The sequence below is a fragment of the Chiroxiphia lanceolata genome, chromosome 1, assembly GCF_009829145.1.
Source record: "Chiroxiphia lanceolata isolate bChiLan1 chromosome 1, bChiLan1.pri, whole genome shotgun sequence".
NCBI classification, from domain to species: domain Eukaryota; kingdom Metazoa; phylum Chordata; class Aves; order Passeriformes; family Pipridae; genus Chiroxiphia; species Chiroxiphia lanceolata.
In genome coordinates, this window is record NC_045637.1 from 45542312 (window position 1) to 45563387 (window position 21076).

General features: G+C 37.5%; 2 long non-coding RNA genes across 3 annotated transcripts; both read right to left on the reverse strand.

Annotated features, from left to right (window-relative positions):
• Positions 1-3635: 3635 nt before the first annotated feature.
• On the reverse strand, positions 3636-7938 carry LOC116799533. 2 transcript variants are annotated; one of them, XR_004361075.1, is made up of 3 exons: positions 5766-7938; positions 5070-5285; positions 3636-4246 (listed from the first exon to the last, which is right to left on the reverse strand). It is a non-coding gene; the product is annotated as an uncharacterized LOC116799533 (long non-coding RNA). The 2 variants fall into 2 exon arrangements; XR_004361077.1 differs by lacking the exon at positions 3636-4246 and having other exon boundaries at positions 4720-5285; positions 5766-5868; positions 6165-7938.
• Positions 7939-9746: 1808 nt separating this feature from the next.
• LOC116799541 lies at positions 9747-17272 on the reverse strand. Its single transcript, XR_004361078.1, has 4 exons — positions 17105-17272; positions 14552-14635; positions 14247-14435; positions 9747-10661 (listed from the first exon to the last, which is right to left on the reverse strand). It is a non-coding gene; the product is annotated as an uncharacterized LOC116799541 (long non-coding RNA).
• Positions 17273-21076: the final 3804 nt, after the last annotated feature.

Here is a 21076-nt window from a genome sequence, read left to right on the forward strand (position 1 = left end):
TGGAGGTCACTGAGAGAGGGGTCCCTGCTGATACACAACATTCGTTGGATTGTGTTCATCTCATTTGACCAGTGGAATACGAAACAACTAGTAGATTGTTTTTGAATTTTCGTAGGAAGCGAGTATAGTGCTTAGACACCCCCAAAAAAGGTAACAAAAATAAATCAACATTCCAAAGACTTGTTCATTTTTTAAATATTTAAAATATTTATAAGAAACCTAGAGTTTCCATGTTCATCATCACTGTCCTTTAGGATGCCTGTTATGTTCATTATTATTGTCTTGTTAAACAAAACAAACCCAAAAGAACACACACCACAAAAAGCCAAACTCCTGGAGACATCCCTGTGTTTACCACTGAAAGGTTGTTATGGATTGCCTGTCTGTTTATGCATAAACCCAAATAAATGGAAAAGTCCCTAAGAGAATACAAGCTTCAGAAAACTCATATTGTTTTAATAGAGTTGTTTCTCTAGGTTAGCTAGTTTCAAAGTGACCTTGAGTTTTCAGAGGCACTGTTAGGAAAATCTTATCACTCTCCATTGCATGAATGGTCATTTATGCTATTAGGGTAATAAGTAGAATAGATTTAACATGATACAAACACTAGATTTGACTAAGCTTCTGGGAAACCTCTGCAAATTCACTAAGTTAATGGCTCAACCTCTCAATTCTCCAGCGGAAAATAAATTTTAATGGTTTTATAGACTCAATCCGCATTTCAGGATGTGAATTTCCCCTAACTCCACACTACTTGACTCCTGTTAAGTGCTGAACTTAAACAAATAGAAACTTATTTTCCCACATGGTTCATGGATCTATACTGACACAGTTTCCCCCTCTGTGAAAGAAGAATATAACATTATTCATCAAGTATCAGAGCAAGGAAGCTGGAAATTTGAACGTAAGAAGGGTATTAAAAGTGCCAGCAAATATACGGGAAGAGAAGAACAATGTGGGGACACAGAAAATGCATATGACACTTAGCAGACTGAAAAGAGGCTTAGAGGGCATTAACAGATATAATATCCAGTCAGGCCAGCAAGAGAGGAGAAAAAAATAAATGCCTGGATTCATCCTTAGAAAGTGTTGAAATTCTGCATGAACAGAAGCCTTTTCCACAGCTGTGCTAGGTTACAGATGCCAAAATTGTGGATTTGGGCTCAAAAGAGCTGTTACCTGCTTCACAGCCAAAGCTCCTACAAGCCTATGCCAGCCCAAGGGTGGAGATGTTTACCCTGCTGCAAGCAACCCCCAAGTATTTTGTGCAGCAGTATTTTGTTTGGGAGATTAGAGGGCTGATAGGAAGAAAAGTTTTCTTAGGAGATAAGAGATTTTTAACAGGCTTTTGTAACATCCTAGACTTTAATTATTAGTAGGAAAAACAGCCTGTGAAACTCCAAGAAGCGAAGACTACTGTATGTGCTAGTAAAGCCACGATTTCTGGTAAGAATTAGCTCCAAAGTGATGGAAATTCTGATTTCGACATTCAAGTTTGGTAGTAATGAAACAAGTCTCTGGATTTTTGCTGCTCGGCTGCAGCACAAAAGTGTTTTCCATCCAATTGGTGTACAGGACACGCTTTCGTGGGTTTCTAATCTTGTTCTTTTTGTGCCTCGTTCTGACTTTCTAAACAACGCACATTGCATTAGCAGAGCCATGCATATTGATGTTTCCTAGTATTACAGAGAAAAGGGATTACTGATCTCCTTGCTCCCATTATATGTTAGCATTATCTCCCTTCAATGGAATACTTGGAGTTTATAGGCGTGCCCCAGAGTGATTTGTAATCACCATCTTTAGCTCTTCTGTCCTTGCAAAGAAAATACTAAATAGTTCACTTGCATGTCTTTGCTGTGCACTTAAATGACACTGCAAATAATGAGTAGGCGCCAGATTCTGCTATGTCTTGTTATGTAAAAAATCCTGGAATGACCAGAAATCATAGTATTATTTTGTGTGTGGAGCAAAACACAACACAGCCTGCAAACAACTGGAAAATCCCTGAAAACATACTAGGAGAGCTTTTGCTCTCTTAAACAGTAATTTCAAGACAGCAGGTTCCCCACTCACCTCCTTCCAATGGCTCTGAAAGCTGTTGCAGGATTAGGTTAGTAAGTCCCTCATCTCCTTTGTATGCTTTGGTGAAGGAAGCAGGTACTGATGTGTGGGAAGACATTACAGCTAAAAGAGCCAAATTCAGTTGTAAAAGAAAACCTCTGGAATCCTGTAAGGAGAGGCTTTGCTAGTGGGTAGGGCTTTAGTTGGCTTCACACAGGGAAGATGGTATTTGCTTTTGTTACTGGACTTTCATACACTTTGTTTTTCCCTAAGAGCAAAAGTCTTCAAGAAAAATTTGCAAGGATGCCTTTCTTTTTAACTTTTTTTATTGGGGATGGTTATTACTCATCTCTCACTTCAGTGGGTTTGTGGGCTCTCCTTTGCAGCGCCTGATTACAGATCCTGTTAGATAATCATTAGCAGTTTTGAGGCACATTCTTCTATCCCAATCTAGATCTCTTACTTGCTTGATCCTTCACCACATGCCTTTTCTTGCAGGGAAGAGAGCCTCCAAAGTCTGGGATTCATGCTGCAAAGCATCAACTTGGAGACTGAAAGAGATTCTTTAATAAACTGCCACGGTCATGCTACACAGCAGAAATCAGGATGCGCTGCTGAAAGGTTTGCTTTAATGTCTAGACTATAGATGTTTGCGCTGGATAGCACTTGTTCAGATATCGATTGTGGGGAAAAAGTCTCTCTTTTCCAAGTCAGCTTTTATGTAGGAAGCAGACAACATGAGAGCATCCTGGATATTTGAAAATATTAAGTCCTGATAAGATAATACACCTCCACTTCTATTAACATTGCTCTTGAAAGCCAGGAAACAGAAAATGGCAATGAGTGTAACAAATACTTCAGTTAATGTAAGGGGAGAGCCAAGAAACAGTAGCAATATCCACTTTATTCTAGAGAATTTACTGTGAGAGCTGAACACAGTATGTGACAGATTTAAAAAAAAAAACAAATAAGTCATTCAGTGCACCCTAATGCCTCTACCAGAGAAATGCATGTTTTGTGCATTTTATGCATTGTATGCATTAAGTTTTACGACTGAATTTCGGTATGCAGGTATGAACAACATTACCAGTGGAAAGTCCTGCTTGATGGTTATCAGATTATGATGTTCTTTGAACTTTCCTGCTTTAGAAAATGCAGTGAAGCCTTTGACACTGAAGTTTAGTCATGATCCTTCAATCTCATGCATATGTATCATCATCATCATGGCTAGGCTTCGTGAACGAAGATTTGGGATGTATGCATATATATATATATATATATATATATATATATAATACATATATACTTAAGAGTGGCATTATTTGCTCCTTATTTCCTTACTTTGGAGATACTTAAATGTATGATAGTAATAACAACATTTAAAAAGCAGTTTCAGCAATTTTCCTGGGTACCTGAGATTTCTGTACCGTTTAATTTGCTGCCAGCAAAAGTGTGAAGAGTTGATGTCAGAAATAGTTATGAAGAATACCTAAAATATAAATTTAGCATATTTTTTTTTTACCTAAATAGAACCAGGCAGTAAATACAACTACTTCTCTGGCTGTCATGCTAGATAGTTTGTGAGCTTTAGCAGTTATCAATACCCACTGGATTATACATGGAAATATTTTTTAAAAAAGTCTGTTTCCGTGAAGAATCTTCATGAACTCTTATGTGCATTTGTTGAAATAGGCAATGACATGAAATAATGCAGTCTTCCCAAGATTTTTTTTTATGTGTAAATCACAGCATTTACATCATCCATTAGACTATGGACATAAGGTTGTGATGCATGAATGGTCAAGATGGTGGTGATGCTGGTGGGGAAGTAAGAATGAAATTGTTTGAACAAAACTCTAAAGCAAACATGCATTTTTCCATTTCCATCTAAGCATCAGGCCTCATTATCAGACTGCAACATTTGTGGAATGCACTTTGCGTATTTTGATGAAGAAGCTTCTTATACAGCCAGCCAGCTACCAAGGAGGAAGGTTTGTGATTTGCATCGTCACTGAAATCAGTTTACCAGATTGCCTCTCCCCGAGATGTAATGATTTTCTTTCAGCAGAAAGTGGCGCTGTTGATCAGCAACAATGTAGTGCCGCGTCCTTCCAGCAAAGGGATGATCAATCCGCCGCCGCTGCAGCCATTCTTTGCCGAACTTCGAAGCAGCAGCCATCTGGAACTTATTCCAGTATTTCAATTCAGTTACTTTACTGCTTTACAGTGACCTACTGAACAGTTTAACCGTGTTATTCTCCCCCTTTTTATGTAAATCAGAGAAAACAGACGGAGAAAATAAGAGGTGTAATGCAATACAGAAAGTTTTGCTATCAGCATTAAAGCATAGCACGATCTGTTAAATAAACCCCAACCCCCCCCCAAAACCTAAACAAAACCCATCAAAATATCATTTGGGGAAGTCGGAAAAAGGGTGTTATAGATTAAGTAAGAAAAAGATTCAGATATTTATTATCCAGGTGTTCCTAGACTTTTAAATATTTCCATTCAATGTAGACATTGTATAGGAAAAATCTTTCTTCTGCAGGAGAGTTCTGAGTTCTGTTAAAAATATTTAGTGCCTCTAGTACTTGTGAGTCATTGCAGACAACAGACCTGTGCTCAAAAAAAAAAAAAAAATAGAACAAGAACCTGCATTATGATTTTCCTCTCTCATGCTCTCCTTATTATGTAGAAAAATAACACTAGTGATCAGAACTAGAAGACTGTTGGCATTTCTAGTGATAGCCTTAGTCAGGATTCCCACTGCAGTGGTATTTCTTTTTCTCTTGTTCTCTAGAGCTAACTTGAATAGAAATCACAAAATCATAGAACATACCGAGTTCACATTTAGTGAACTGCTCTGAGATTATTATATCCACCAGGGATTATAGTCTTTTTATTCCATGTGACTAAATAAACTCAAGGAGTGTTACATTTTGTCCACAGGGTATTAGGACCTTATTAAAGGGCTAAACTGTAATTTGGATTCTTGGATGACAGGTTACCCACATGATGAGTACAGTTGTGTAGTAACTGCTTACTTCCACCTCATATATGCAGAGTCTGTAGGGACAGCTCTGCAGTCTCTCTCCTCTTCTGCACCAGTCTCTCATTCATCTTACATCCCATTTTTGCTTTCCCAGAAGCATTACTGAGCTGGCTTGAGGACTGCAATCACAAGCAGTCATGTCCTTTCTTGCCATCATTTTTTCTTCCTTCCACTACAAAGGTGAAAGAGGCAAAGTGTTATTGTTCTCATTTCCAGTGGGAGCTAAACCTTCAGTGTGGGAATATAAGAACGGCTCAACTAGATCAGAGCCAAGGGTCACCTTGCTAAGGATCACATGTCCACCTGGCAGGGGCATAGCAAAAAAAGTGTAAGAAAGAACCTAACTGTAGGGCAGTCTTTCTCCTGACAGGATAATCTCATTTTGAGGCAGTCAGCAGTTTATGCCATGTCTAGGCAAACAATTGTCTGCTTTATAGTTCCTACCCCTCTTGAATACAATTCCTCTTCAAATTCTTTACTATCTTTAACTTTCAAAGCATGTTACAGTAATTGATTGTATTCCACCATTTCATGGGATGACACCTTATTCTTCTTCTTACACTTAATTCCTGGTGAAAGGACTCTTGGGGCAGGGTTGGGAGGGATGCTTCTCTAGTCATTTTATGAGGCATAAAGAATATTCATTTATTACCTATCTCTTCCACACATTGCTTTTCAAACTCTGTAGCATTTTTCCATATTGGCCTCACAGTTCGGTTATCTCCAAGAGTCCTGCTCTATTTTGGTTCTGTGAACTGTTCAGGATTTTAAATGTACAGAGAAGTCACCAGCATGTACCAAAGGAGAAAAATCAAACAATGTCTTAGAATACCAAATATCAAAATTAGTACCTGCAAAAAGTAATACCCTCAAAACTGTGTGTATGCATTGATTACATGTCTTAAAGTTTCTTTGGCGCCAAAGTGCACTAATTTAGAGAAGACAAAACTGAAATGCAGGCAAGTCAGGCTGCTTACCCAAGGTCACAGTGTTAGACGTGAGACAGTTCACAAGTTCTGGACCAACAACACTACCTGCCTATGCTCCTTACCTTTCTGGAGGTATTTACTGCCCCTTCTGCATGTCTTCATTACAGAATATTAACACTTGGGTTTTACATTTTGGATGGTAATAGCAGAAAAGTCCTGACTCCAATTCATAGTACTAGATTCCCGTGAAGAAAATCCTGTTCAAGGTGACAAGGTTTACTCTTTCGGGTGATAAAAGTTTAACAGCTTAGTTGCTGTGAGATCCCCAGGTGCTTAGCTGGACATCCACTGGAGAGATTAGAGATGAGAAAAGGTGACATTTCAAGATGCTGCTTGTATGTGAGAACCTTCAGTGCAAATTACAGAATGTGAGACTGCTCCATCAGAAATCCTTGGAGACCATTGTTATTTTTCAAAGTGCTTTCAAGTGCTTTCACCAAATAGGCTTACCTGACATTTCTCTCTGCAACTACTCCTTCTGTCTCTTTGTTCCTTTCCTGTTCTTCCTGTGACCTGTATTTTTACTTCCCAAATTGATTTCACTTTTCATCTTAAGAAAGAAGACAAACTGTATAACTGTTTCTTTTCTTGGGCTTCTTCTTGCTAGAGGACTTGTTCAGTTCCATAGCACAAGAATAAGTTTGCCATGAGATTTCCTACTTCTGCTGTTTCACTTAGTGTCATGGCACTAAACATCATTAGAATATACACTGTGCTTTTAACTATTTTTGGCTTGTACCCACATAAGTCATGACCACATCTATACATACATAAACAGAACACACACATATGCACAGAAAACATATGCAACCATACCAGTTGTTTCAGGATAAGATCTTCTTTCTGTATTAAGGTTTGACTTGGTGGTTAGATTAGATTGCATTAGACAAGAATGTGTTTAAAGCCAAACCCCCTTTTTTGGACACAGCCCTTCTTTTGAGAAAGAGCAGTAGTGAACTTTTGCTTTCCCATTGCTCTCTCAAACCAAGGGTTTAATAATCTAAATTACAATCTGAGGATTTTCAAAATATCAGGAAGTTGCAAAAAATGTCAGTAATATAACTACCATGTGATATGTGGAAAGTTTTGGTGTTCTGAAGTCTGCATTCACTCCTGGTTACACATAATTGGTAGCTTCTACCCTACAAATCTCCCATTCCTTTGAAAGTGGCTGAGACATCCCCATAATAGTGGAGTGGAATAGAAAGCCTTGAGGGTAAAGCATTTTCCTTGACTGACTTAGTCATGCTGGTTTTAACCTGCAGCTAGTGTAGCCCTGGTAAACTGAAGTGCAGAATGCTGCAAGTTTGGTGGGGCCATCGCCATTTTTTACACCATTGCTATTACAAGTGATTTGTTGTGAGAAGAGTGACAAAAGGCTTGCACTAAATACTGATACTTTCTACCTTTGAACATTATACAATTTTCATTGCTCCCCAAACAATAAGTGTGCTTAGAATAATAACAAGGACAAAAATAGAAACAGTAACAGTAAGGTTTTATAACAACTCATTCAACTTGAAAATGGCACTTTCAATATAGATTAACTTGGGTTTTGGAAGCAGTTCACACAGAAATTCCCATCACATAGGATATTTTTTGTTCATAGCTAGTATTCTTGTCTCAAGGCTTCTACATGAAGGATTTCTTCTGCAACTCAGTTCTCTTCTCATTTTTGGGATAGTATGTGCAAGACGTTATTTTAGCATTATCAAGTTTTGGCAAATTGCTAGAGAATAGCCATGTTTTTGGCATAGATGTCAGGAAAAATAATTCTTACAATTTGTAACAGGAAAATTTTCTCTGTGTGTTATGTGAGAGGAAGAGAGAGAGAGAGAGAGAGAGAGAGAGAGAGAGAGAGAGAGAGAGAGAGAAAGAGATGTGTAGCTACAAGAACTGGGAGAAACTGATACCATACATAACAGTCACTAGTGATTTACTATTACAGATGGACTTACAAATGGGCTTTTTTAAACAGATACTCCAGAAACTCCAGTATTTTACTGACAATTTACTGTACTACAGTATTATTGGTGGGTCTGAGACTGTCCTGATGAAAAAACTTATTTACCTTTTAGGCAAAAAAAATAACAAAGCTGGATAGCACCTGTGATGCAGGAATGAAACAGGAGTATGTGCCTCAACAAATCCATTTGACCTACTGAAACCAAACTGTCTGTTGGCTTTTATGAAGAATGTCAGTTCATGAGGTATTTGCAAAGAAAATTAAATACTTGGTAGGTTCGATGCTGTGTTTTTAGACTTCAATTTATCAACTGATAGTTTCTTTTGGGAAGTGGAAAGAACATTGCTGCTTTTAGTTTTCTTTTCTTCCCTTTGGCAGTGTAAAAAGATGTACTCCTTGTTATGTATGAGTTCACACTGATATCAGAAAAAGTTGTGCATGAGTGAATATCACAAATGGTACCTGAACTGAAGAGTTCCATACATATCTTAACTTCGATAATCTTTCATCTTTCAGCAGCACTTATTTCTTCTCCCTGAAATTGCAGTGATGTGGCATGATATTTCAAATCTGTGAACATCTGGTAAATTCCTGGAACAATTTTCTTAGGACGTCTTCCAGAAGTGCAGGTCTTCCATGTATCAGAAATACTGATATATATGATTTGTTGATTTGACCTGTTATTACTTTTAACATTCTTTCAGAATATTACTGGGGACACCCAGTAGTTACTGAATTTATTTGCAGAATTTAAAAATGATTTCTCACAAAAGCTTTACTTTTATCTATTGACTGTACCCCTTTTTTTAAGCACACTTTCATGGTAAGTTACTTTAGTACTTACTGCTTATGACATAAATAGGAAATGATTATAGACTCTAAATATTAATCTCCTTATTGCCACTCTTTGAACAGAAAAAGAATGCACAGTGCCAGAGATTCAGCCCAGATGCAGTATTTTCCCCTGATAAATATCTTTTCCTTTTCTTCAGCCCTGCAAAGTACTTTTGTCCTTTATTTTGCACTAATGCTTATGATAAAAAATTAAATTACTGTTCATCCTTTCAATAAGTTTCCCTCAGAGAATCTCTGCTAAAGAACAAACATTTAAAAGGAATGCAGAAGCCTTAGTTTTATACACAGTCCTACTATATTATTCATTGCAATGCATTTTTAATGTCACAGAAAGAAAAGTAAAATATATTTTAATTTCTGGGACTAGGCAGCCAAGTGATCCAGGGAATCTCAAATTGACAAAGGCTGAAGACAAATGCATATAGTGCAAAATAAACCCCACACCAAGCCCCAACCCTTCTACCCTCCTGTAACCTGAAGGTTTTCATGAGAGATTTGTGAAAACTCTTACTGGTTGAAAATCTCCTGAGACTGTCACCATGGTGCACAGACGCTGGGAACCTCTGACCTAGAAGCATTCGTTGTGCTTCAGACACTCTTTTTTCAGTGAAGAAATAGGTCACCAAGATTGAGATAATAAAACAAAAAAGGCTGAAAACAAAGCTATACCTATTAACATAGCTGTTGGGATTAGGATGGAGGTTTCTCCTGCCTCTTCTTCTTTTTACTTCTTATAAAGAAACCAGCCTTTTTTCTTTTTTTGTTCATAAACAAACACATTTTGACTAAATAATTGCAATGGTTTATTTGAGCTTCCTTTTTAGTGTTTGAAACCTGGATACTATTTTACAAGAACAAAGAGTGAATAATATTCTTTACTTTGTTTATGAATTGTCAGGGCTAATGGTTTTCTTTGTGTTGTATTCTCTTGGAATTCAGCCATTTATCTTCAGTCGACAAGAGTTACAGCATCTAGTGAAGAATCGATTTACAAACCTCTCTGAACATAAGACTGCAGATTAAACTTTATGGACACTGTGTTCTTCAAACATGAACACACCTTTTATTCTATACAATGGTGGAATTGCATCATTGTTTGATATAATACATGAAAAGCAGAGCTAGATTTTCAGCTTTTGTTCTGCAATTCACAACAAAGAATCTAATCACCTGTAATTTTCAAGCATGCATTTTAAAGTTTGGAAATGTGTATGGTTAATGGATATTCCCATAGACTAAAAAACTTAATTTGCATTGTAGTCTGCCAAACATCTGATAGCAGCCCACCCACTACATGAGACAAAATTGATCAGAAATTCAAAAACAATAGACACAGTTTACTTTTAAATAGTGACTGTGAGTGCTAAGCATTTAAAAAACATAATTATTTTAATGGTGAAATCATCTTTTTACAAAAGCAATTCTCACAAATTTGTAACTTATTATTTCAATAGTCCCTTATGGATTATTAGGAGAAGGATATGTCAGTGCAGGTAGTTGATGATTCTTGAAAGCAGACATTACTTTTTTTTAAAACAGATGTTGTTATTCAGTTTCTTGACAAAAACACTAAACCCAGTTTAAATCTGGGTAACATCCCCCCTCAGCAATTTCTTTCCCTCATACTGTCCAGGGCAAAGTTCAGGGTTGCCTTGAGATGCACAGTTTGGTTACAGGCTGCAGGTGGATTTCTCCTAAAGACATCAGGAGCTTTTATGGAATTTGCCACTTACCAACACTAAAAGGAAAAGAGAGCACTTTATTATTAATAAAGGCATTGGTTGTTAAACGTAGGAGAGTAGAAAATGCCACTGTTCATGAAAGCCCTGTGGGAAAGAAGGTTAAGTGAAAAAAACAACAACTCTGAGATTACAAAATTGGTTGTAGTTGAAATCAAATTCAATTTTAATAAAAGGAAAGCTCTATGAGGAGGATATTCAAGTTGCCATTTAGACATTTTTGCAGTCCATTAATTCATGTTGATGAAGAAATCTCATTACAGACTGGACAGGGAATATTCAGGAAACCAAAACTAAGTTCAGGAAAGAAAATTATTGAAAGATATAAAGACAGAAATAGTCGGATAAGTTTTATAAAAATTGAGAAACAAAAAGAAATCATAGTTCTAGGGAAAGCTGAAAGTATGATGACACTGTAAGGAACGAAGACATTTCTAAAATGAGACTGATAAAAGTTTTGGAAACAAAACAGCACTTAAAGAGATCAGTAATCTAGAACTTTAAATTAGACTTGAAGGAGGATGGGAACAAGGCCAGGCTCAACAGAGATGAGCTGTGGGAAAGGGAGAACTGTAGTGACCACCCTATTAGCAAAAGGAGGGTTAAGAGGGAACACATCGAGCAAGCACAAGCAGCCAAAGATGTAACCAGAAGACAGGAATATGAGGCATCCTTTGTACCCCTACTGAGATATTGACACAATCAAATACTTCTGTAAATTGCCTGTATTTTCAGAGGGGTCCAAGAGAGTTTGTTGATATTTAAAGATCACAGAGATAAAGATGATTAAGGGACCGGAGCATCTCTCTTACAAGGAAAGGCTAAGAGATTTGGGCCTGTTCAACCTTGAGAAGAGATAACTGACAGGGAATCTCATCAATGTCTACTAGTATTTGAGGGGAGGGTGTCAAGAGGATGGACCAGGCTCTTCTCTGTAGTGCGGAGCAGTAGAGCAAGAGGCAATAGGCAGAAAGGTGACCAGGCACTGGAACAGCTTGCCCAGAGAGGTTGTGGAGTCTCCCTCACTGGAGGTATTCAACAACCATCTGAACATAATCCTGTGCCATGTACTCTAGGATGACCCTGCTTGAGCAGGGAGGTTGGACCAGATGACCCACTGTGGTCCCTTCCAACCTGAGCCATTATGTGATCCTGTGAATATAAAAATAGAACGAATGTACAAAATGGTTAAGCTGAGACTAATCACGCTGGCTAAAGAAAAATATGACGCTAGAGAAAATGTTGGGAGCATTTTGACTTTCCTGTCAATTTTGATGGAATTATGTATAAGGGGAAGAAGAAATATAGAACTGCCTACCATTAATAATTGAACAGACTTCGTAAAAAGATTCTGCTGAAATATAACTCAGGAAAATCATGGCAATAATTTACAGATAGAAACCATTTTAAAGAGAAAAAGGGGAAGACATTTAGGGCAACCTCAAACCACACCTAAGCTACACTGCCTGGGAATGCATGCTCTGCTGGCTATTGAAGAAAATGATAAGACCAATAATGATGTTTGTCCTTTTCATGGACTTTTGTTTCACTTTGATTGGAAGCATCATGGAAAGCTGCAAAGTCACATGGCATTCAGAACTTATAACTGCAATTATGAAAGCTGTGTTTGAAGACTCTTGCAGCATTGTAAAAAAAAATAATGAAAAATTAAACAACTTCAATGCTTGTTATAATATAAGGAAGCATAGAATCACTACAGCTTTTCATCATATGTTTAAACTAGACAGTAAGAATGATAAATGAGGTAGAGGGCATGACTTGAGATGATCTAAAGTTAAGGTCCTTAACTAACACAGATGACATCACATAGCTGAAAAAAAATGCTTGAATTATTGATGAATCAAATTAATAATTAACCTTGGAAGATTGGTTTGGTCAACTCTGACTCATAAAAAATGCCAAGGAGATGAAGTGACTGTAATATGAAAAGAAGAAATAGGAAGGGCAAGTGAAATGTGGCATCTGTGAAGTCAAACAATATGCAAGACTCCTGTGTGCACAGAGGAAACTCGACTACTCCTGAGGTTTCCTTCAGAATAAAAATAAAAGATGTACTTCACAGCAACTGATAAAACTATAAACTGATAAAAACTTTACTTCTCAAAGGGCAAACATACCAAATCTATGCACTAGCAGGCATCATTACACTATGGGCCAGAAGCAGTTACTTTACATGACAGAAACAACTGAGGCATTTGGCATTAGAACAATTTGAAAGATGCTGCATATTCACAGAATCATAGAATGGTTTGGGTTGGAAGAGACCTTAAAGATCATTTCATTCCAACGCCCCTATCATGAAGAGGAACACCTCCCTCTAAACCAGTTACTTAGAGCACCATCCAGCCTGGCCTTGAACACTTTTAAGTGAAAAGTTAAAAGATTAGTATTACGTGAATCTTAATGTGAATATTAAGTGAAAATATTTTATGTGATGAAGGTAAAAGGAGAATTTATATGAAGCCAAGGAAAGTAATTGGATATATTTAAAAGACAATGGCAGTAACCCTGTAGAAGTCATAACTATACACCAAAAAAAGCTACAATAAATCATGGAAATGCACCCAAGTGCCTACTGCTCAATTGTTTGTTAACTGATATTAATTCAGGGATTAAGAAGGGAATGTGCTTGTGTAGGAATGACCTGTATAGCCTCTCTTATCTGAAAATATATTCTATGATGAAAATATAAGAAATGGATAACCAATGGATAGCCTCATTCTCTGAAAAAATTATTTAACTTCACTTGACACAGATGAGTGGAATAGTATCCTTTGGGATAGTTTTCTTCTTCAGACATACCGTACTAGACACACAGAACCTCTCCCAGTGAATCTCGCTCACATAAGGGAGCTTGAATGACACTTGTTGTGTACCAGATCATGCACCACTTGAAGGATTCTTTACCCTAGTTGTGATGTTCGCTGGTTTCACAATACAGACAAATGCCTCTTCACTCCTTGGGAATGGGCTTGGAAGCTGATCAATCTGCTGTATATATGAAACAAAAAGAAAATGCCTTCTCATTTTCACCAACCAACTTCTGTTAATGTGGCATTGTCTGTCTAGATAAAATTTAGGCCTTTTTAGACTTGTATTTTTTACTGTGTTCTCTTTTCTGGAAAAGACTCAAATATAGAAGTAGGAAAAAAACCCCACAAAGACCCTCTACTAATTTCTTTCCAGAACACTTGTATTCTGTGGATGTTGCAGAGGAGACCCATGTAGCTGGACCTCAAGGGCATGGTGAACTTTGGGGCAAGATGTCTCACATGCAGCAATACTCCTCTTCCCATTTCTCATGTTAGTGTATGTCACAGCAGGTAATTTAATAGACATCCTGAAACAGTGTTAGTCCCTCTGGTATATCAGCATCTGTTAAATGCTTTTTTTCTCAACTTTCTAAGTTTCAGTATTTACCCTCTGAAATGAATGGCTTCATTTCTCTCCCTTCTCATACAGAATTGTCTTTGGTTCTTCTACTATTTTGCCCTTTTGCTGTGAGAAAACTGGTACTTGAGCGTTTATCTGATAATTTCTTTGCTATTTTTGGTCCTACTTACCATATAACTGAGTCTTTTCTGATTAGTGTGAGCATAAGAACTACCCAAGACATTTCAAATCAATCCTATGGGAAAAGTTTTAAATAGTCAGAAGTTGACAAAGTCCTTTTTCAAGTATTGCCTAATGCTTTTCTTTTTCCTTAATTTGCCCCATCATTGCTCAGAAAGGATCCACGGAATCCGGTTGTCCTGTGTGAAGGGATATATATTATCAGTTTAAGTATTGCTTCAGCTGCCTAGAGTTCAATAATGTAAACCATGCTGTGTAACAACTAGGGGAGAAATATTAAATTCAGAACACATACTTGTCTTGTGCTTTAACCCCAGTCGGCAGCTCAGCCCCATGCAGCCGCTCGCTCACTCCCCCAGCAGGGGGATCAGGGAGAGAACTGGAAGAGTAAAGCAGAAAACTCGTGGGTTGAGATGAAGACAGTTTGATAAGTAAAGCAAAAGCTGTGCATGCAAGAAAAGCAAAACAAGGAATTAATCCACTGCTTCCCAATGTCAGGTGTTTAGCCATGCCCACAAAACCCAGACTCCTTCATGCACAATGTTGACTTGGGAAAACATGCTGGCTTTGGCTGGGGTAGAGTTAATTTTCTTCACAGTGGCTAGTATGGGGCTATGTTTTGGATTTGTGCTGAACGGAGGGATGATAGTATGGAGGTCTTTTTATTATTGTTGAACAGTGCTTACACAGAGACTAGGCCTTTTCTGCTTCTCATACTGCTCTGCTGGCAAGGAAGTTGGGGATGCATGGGAGGTTGGGAGGAGACACAGCCAGGAGAGATGACCCAAATTGACCAAACGGATATTCCAGACCATATCACATCATACTTAGTATATACAGTGGGAGGGGAAGAAGGAGGAAGAGTGGTATGTTTTGAGTGATGCAGTTTGTCTTCTTAAGTAACTATCACATGTGATGGGGCCCTGCTTTTTTGGAGATTGCTGAACACCTGCCTGCCCATGGGAAGCTGTGAATTAATTCTTTGTTCTCTTTTCCTTGTGTGTGTGGCTTTTCCTTTTCCTATTAACTGTATTTATCCCAACCACGAGTTTTCTGGCTCTTACCCTTCTGATTATCTCCCTGATCTCCATGGTGGGAGAGTGAGCAAGCAGCTGTGTGGGGCATGGTGGCTGGCTGTGGTTAAACCACGACAGATTACAAATGTCACCACTCCCAGTGTCCCCCCATTTCTACTTCTTGCCCCAGCACTATATGCTAAGTATGACACCGTATTGTATGGAATATCCCTCTGGTCAGTTGAAGTCAGCTGTCCTGGCTGTGTCCCCTCCCATCTCCTTGTGCACCCCTTACCCCAGTCAAAACCAGCACAACCTGCCACTGCAAATTTAGAAATGCAAATAAAAAAAGGAAGCACATCCTTTCTGTCAAAGACTGTGCGTGGGGGTATGCCATTTTGTGCTGCCAGCATCTAACGATATTTCAGTCTTCTCACTTGCTTATCAGAAAGAAACACATTTGCAGGACTGGAAATGAACACCTTTACCCCTTTCAAACTCACATATTATTTAAAATTACAAAATAGTACTTTGAAACTTGCTACATAAATTCTGAAAAATGTGTAATACTTGCCCTACATCATAACCAAGTTAAACTCAAATCCACTATGCATTGGGGAACTTTGCCAGCCAGCTACATAGAGACGATAGATGTCTTGATACACTTGTGTAGGTCTCTAAGACATCAGTGAGGAACAAGTGCAAAGATCAAGGGCAGTCAATTCTTTTACAACCCATTCATTTTATTTCAAATCTGCACACATGTAATTCTGGCTGACATACTCTCTTAACTACAATATTGCAGAACAACCCTTTGAGGCCCTATTATTCAAGGTATTAGCTTGTTTTAAACATGCTGGTTTCTTTATGCAAAAACTTAAATTGGTCAAGCTGTCACAGGAATTTTAATTTTTTTTTATTCCTTTTGTTGTAGATTATCTGCAAATAAACAGGTGTGATTTTACAGATCATTTATTCAGAATCATTTAAGTGTGATGCATGGCTTCACAACATGTCTGCTCTGATTCCCGAGCATTTTTTCTGTTTGACTGTGTAAATTCCATTTTTCTAGGTCTGCCCCATGAATCATTTCTAAACAGAAATTTCTAAACAAAAATAACAAAAGTCAAGGTACAAGACAATAGAGAGAGTTTTTTGGATGCAAAATTTTTGGCACATCTTTTACATGTGACTTTCATCCCCTGTCACTATGGATTTTTTCTGAGAGGAAAAATGGTCTGCCAAATATGGAGCTCAAGAGCAAGAGAAGCCTGAGCTTTAATTCAATGTTCCTAAATTCTTTTTGTTGATGACAAGTATTCATTGTAAACTTTTCATATTATTTTGTCACTGCACAAATTTAGAAAGGCTAGAAGCTTTCTAAAGAGAAACATTTTTTAGTTTTCCAAAGCTGTTTCCAACAGCAGTCTGGCACCTTTTGCTTTAGATAGGCAATGAATAAACTACATATTTTTCGCTCTTAACAGCAAGTTTTTCTTAAATATTCTGTTCATAGAATTCTTAATTGCAAACTCTTTATATAACAGCTATTGGCACATCTGAAAATACATTTATAAATGTTTTAAAGCTTGCTCTTCGTTACTAACTCAAAAGGTTAAATAACCCTTCATGCGAAGCAGTCTCATAAAATAATGAAGAAAGCATGATTTTACTTGCTTTTTTTCCAGAGATTTCTGGTATAAAAAAGAATTGCAACAGTAAATAAATAAATAAATAAATAAATAAAGAAAAAAAGAACAACCATACCCTAAACCACAGGAACATAAGTTTGAGATTTCTAACAAGAGCAATATGCTCTCTGCCTTTCATACCCCACTTCTTGACCTGAAGAGGTTACTTGACCTTCAGTCTTTTGGGATGCTGAATGTCAGTAAAAACGTACTCTAGGAGTTAAAGAAAGGGAAAGTCTCTTAGTAGTTCATGGTAGTTGAATGGACAAGATGTCACAAGGCTAATTGAACTTCTATCCCAGCTCTATTAGTCACTTACCCCTATGACCTAAGATGCTTCTCTGTCTTCCACTCCAAGTTTTGGACTGAAATGTCTGATCAGGCTAAAATAGTTTTGGAGACATATTTGTTGAGAGCTTGACATGATGAAGGGTTGAGCAAGTTTTGAGCTGGCTTCTCGCCAGACTTCCAAGGCTCAGCAAAAGCCTTTTCCGTCCCTCCCCCTTTAGGTAAGGGGAAAAAAATCTATAGAAACCGAGAGAAATCGAAACCAACCAAACTGAGTGATAGTCTGTGCCCAGGTACTACGTTTGAAAAATCAGGTTCTTTTTGGTCAAAATAATTTGCAAATATGTTACATTGATGGAGTTTTTTTTGTTTGTTTCAAATGATATCTGTCCAAACCCCTTGAAAGCACATTAAGGATCAAAGTGTTTTGTTTCACTAGTATAGACCTGATAAACAGTTGTATACTGAAAGTCTTCTTGGAGGCCAGCTAAAAATCAAGCTTTTAGGGACTTTTTTACCCCATTCTAAGTAGAGTTTCAACTATCCTGGCCCTATTTGCAACATGTAGTGTTTCCTCAACATTCTACTTGCTCCACATCCTGTAATCTGTTTTTGATCTAAAGCCTACAAACTTGACATATTCTGAAAATAACAATATTCTCATCACCTTTCCTTTTTTTCCCCATGGATATATGTCTGAGCTCCCACTGATCACAGCAACTTGTAAAGCTTTGTTTTTGCTGACAGATGTTATACAGAATTCAGTAAAATGTGGTGTCTACACAGCACAGTGGGAACTTGAATGACCCCATGCAGATAAGCTCATTTGCATTATGAGTTTATATCAATAACTTGTAGGAAGATGTTTGAGCTGCACCAAATTATTTACAATACCTTTGATAATGCTCCCTGAAAATACGGTCCATGGAATATGCCACTGTTGTTCATACTAAGGAACATAGCAGAAAAAAAAAGGACTTTGCATCTGAAAGAAAGCACATTGGTGCAAACACAGAGTTTAAATATTTGAAAAGCTCAAAGATTGGTTCAGCTATGCAAAACAGATTACTGGCATTATGATCAAATAAATATAAACCTTGAATCAAGCACCAACCTTTAGAAAAATCAGTTTTCACATATTTGTTTTCTTAGGCAAATAAAGACTGTCCCAGAGGAAACTCACAATGCTTTTAAGTTCTTTATTTCCTTAGGCCACCTCTACCATGTCCTCTGTCTTCCTGCACCATTCTGAAGGTGTGATCAAAGTTTTCCCTTACTATGCACTGAAAGAGAGGGACAAGAGTAATTGTGTTGGGAGGAAAAATTCATTTTTATTTAAAACTTCTGAAGAAACTTCCCTGTGAGCAAGTAAAGGCTTGCTCAGTAACAGTATTGATTCCTGTCAGAGATTGTTGCATCTTCTAATGCACTGCCAGGTAGAAATTATACTTATGCACTTGGGGGAATGACAATAACAATAGACTATTCAGATGGCTCTGTACACAGGACTAATAGCATATAATAGTAATAATGTTATATTACTATATAGTGTATATATTGTATATATACACTAATAGTGTATAGAAATAGCAAATGTAGTTTTTGCATTGTCTATGGACCATGTTCTTCTGATATTTATAAATGAAGAGAAACAAGGGACAAACTGGTTAAACAAAATATTAAAAATCCAATATTTTTTAATATTTGGCACTCCTGATACCTGGGGTGATTGTGCAAAGATATTTGTCTGGTACTATTGCTATACAAATTCTACTAATCATAACAATTCAGAAAAAAGTTTTACACTGAATAGTTTATGGAAAATATCTAATTCGGCTAATTCAGCTGCCATACTTTAAATCACTGACTCTGGTTCCTCTTTCAGCCTTTCTATCTTTCAGCTTTTCTGCATAAAATGCTTTCATATTTATCAGTCACTAAGACTTCTGAAGTGAGTCAGTTAGTATTTCTGTTTATTTTAGTAGAAGGAAGGACCTTTGGTTACTGGCTGACTCTACAAATGTTCACAATGCCTCCGTGGTTAAAAAAAGATCATGAAAATAAATAGTGTTTAACAAATTTTTCAAATTGTTCATTGAATATTCAGCATATTGTTACTGCAAGTAACATGGATGTTTTATATCACAACCCTCCATGCTAACATTACTCAAAGATAAATGGCCTTGATAAACACTATCATATTCACACTTTGAGTGTAAAGTGTTGAAATAAAAATCTGATAAGGGATAAACTGTTGAAGTAGCATGTTATTTTCAACATTTTATCTGTCGTTTGCCATTTATTTCAACACTTTATATAGTACATTAAATACTCATCTGTCAAGTAAGTGTTTGAAAGCCTAAGGACATAGAAATGCCTCTGATCAGCAGCACACACTGGGGCACCACTGGTGGGTCAGAGATCATGAGAGGAAGACCGAGCTAAAGAACATAGGATCTGTGAAGATCCATGGGTAGCAGAAGTGAGAAACAGGTTCCAAACAGAAAGGTTTTTAGGAACAGCATGGAACTAACTGAGGATAGCAGGACACAGACATATACCTTTTATATAAGTGTACGAACATGCAGTGGTGAAGTCACAGCAGGTATTTGTGGCAGCCTGGATAGCAAGATGTGTTGCACTGACCCAGTCAATCTTGCCTATTCTGTGACCAACCCTCTCAGTTCTGTCCAATGGAAAATTCCTTAGACTGTACCATCCATGCTTCTGAGGCGCATTGCCACATTTTGTGCAATACCACAACCATTTCAGAAAAAAGAAATTGGTTTAAAGGATTTTATGGTCAATTAAGGGCTTGTCTACCTGATAGTTAAATTAATTTGAGATCTGAATTTAAAGTGTATTAGTTAAAGTGCATTGAATCCTCATGTGAGTGTCTTTTGAAGTGAACTAAGTGAAATAGTGCCACTATATTTTTGAGGCTGCCTGCATGACTGTTTAATGTTCTCTAAATACTATACTTCAGAGTCAGATCTTTAACTAAATCATCTTTAACTGATACATCTTGATGCCTTTGATTCAACACTCTTGAAAATAAGCTTTTCAACATTTCTTTTGGTGAACCAGATTAGAGAAAAAGGTAGGAGTAGGCAGGAAAGTATTCCCCATTTCTTCATCTTCCGGAGTTACATGAATACTAATGGTATGAGGGAAGGCAGGGAGGTCAAAAGAGTGCTCTGTGGCTATTTACTTTTTCATTTCCTTAACGCTTTCTGCCAGTCCTAGCACTATCAAGTCCAGGACCCACCTCAGCTATCGTAGGCCTATTGTGTGTGTGTACCCACCTGAGTGCCTAAGGCATGAGATAGTTGAGCAGGTTCCTAGTAAGCTGGTCTCAACCCATGGCTCACAGGCTTTGTGAAGAGGTGTGTTCTCATGACACGTACGTATAGGAGACAGCAATATCTTCTGAGGATTAAGTGGGGGATCATGCAGTGTTTCGACTAGGCTTGAGTACTGGTACTTACAGGTACTTTGACACAGCTCATACTGTTTTCCTGGCAGGACAAACAGAACTAAGAAACTCCCTCTCCCCACTCTCTAGAGTTTCAAGAGCAAATTGTACAGGAAGGAAGAGCTCTTTTATCCTAAGGGTGGATATGTCTCTGTTAAATGGTACTAAAAACATACATTCATATAGTGGTGTGGATGTGGTAAACTACTGGCATAGGAAAAGAATAAATAAAACAGCAGATGCTCTACAAATGCTGCTTGAGCACACTTCAGTGTTTATCATACTTATATGGAAATTCAGTGCCAACAAACTATTACTTGGCTACTTCACAGACTGAAGAAAATTGAAGC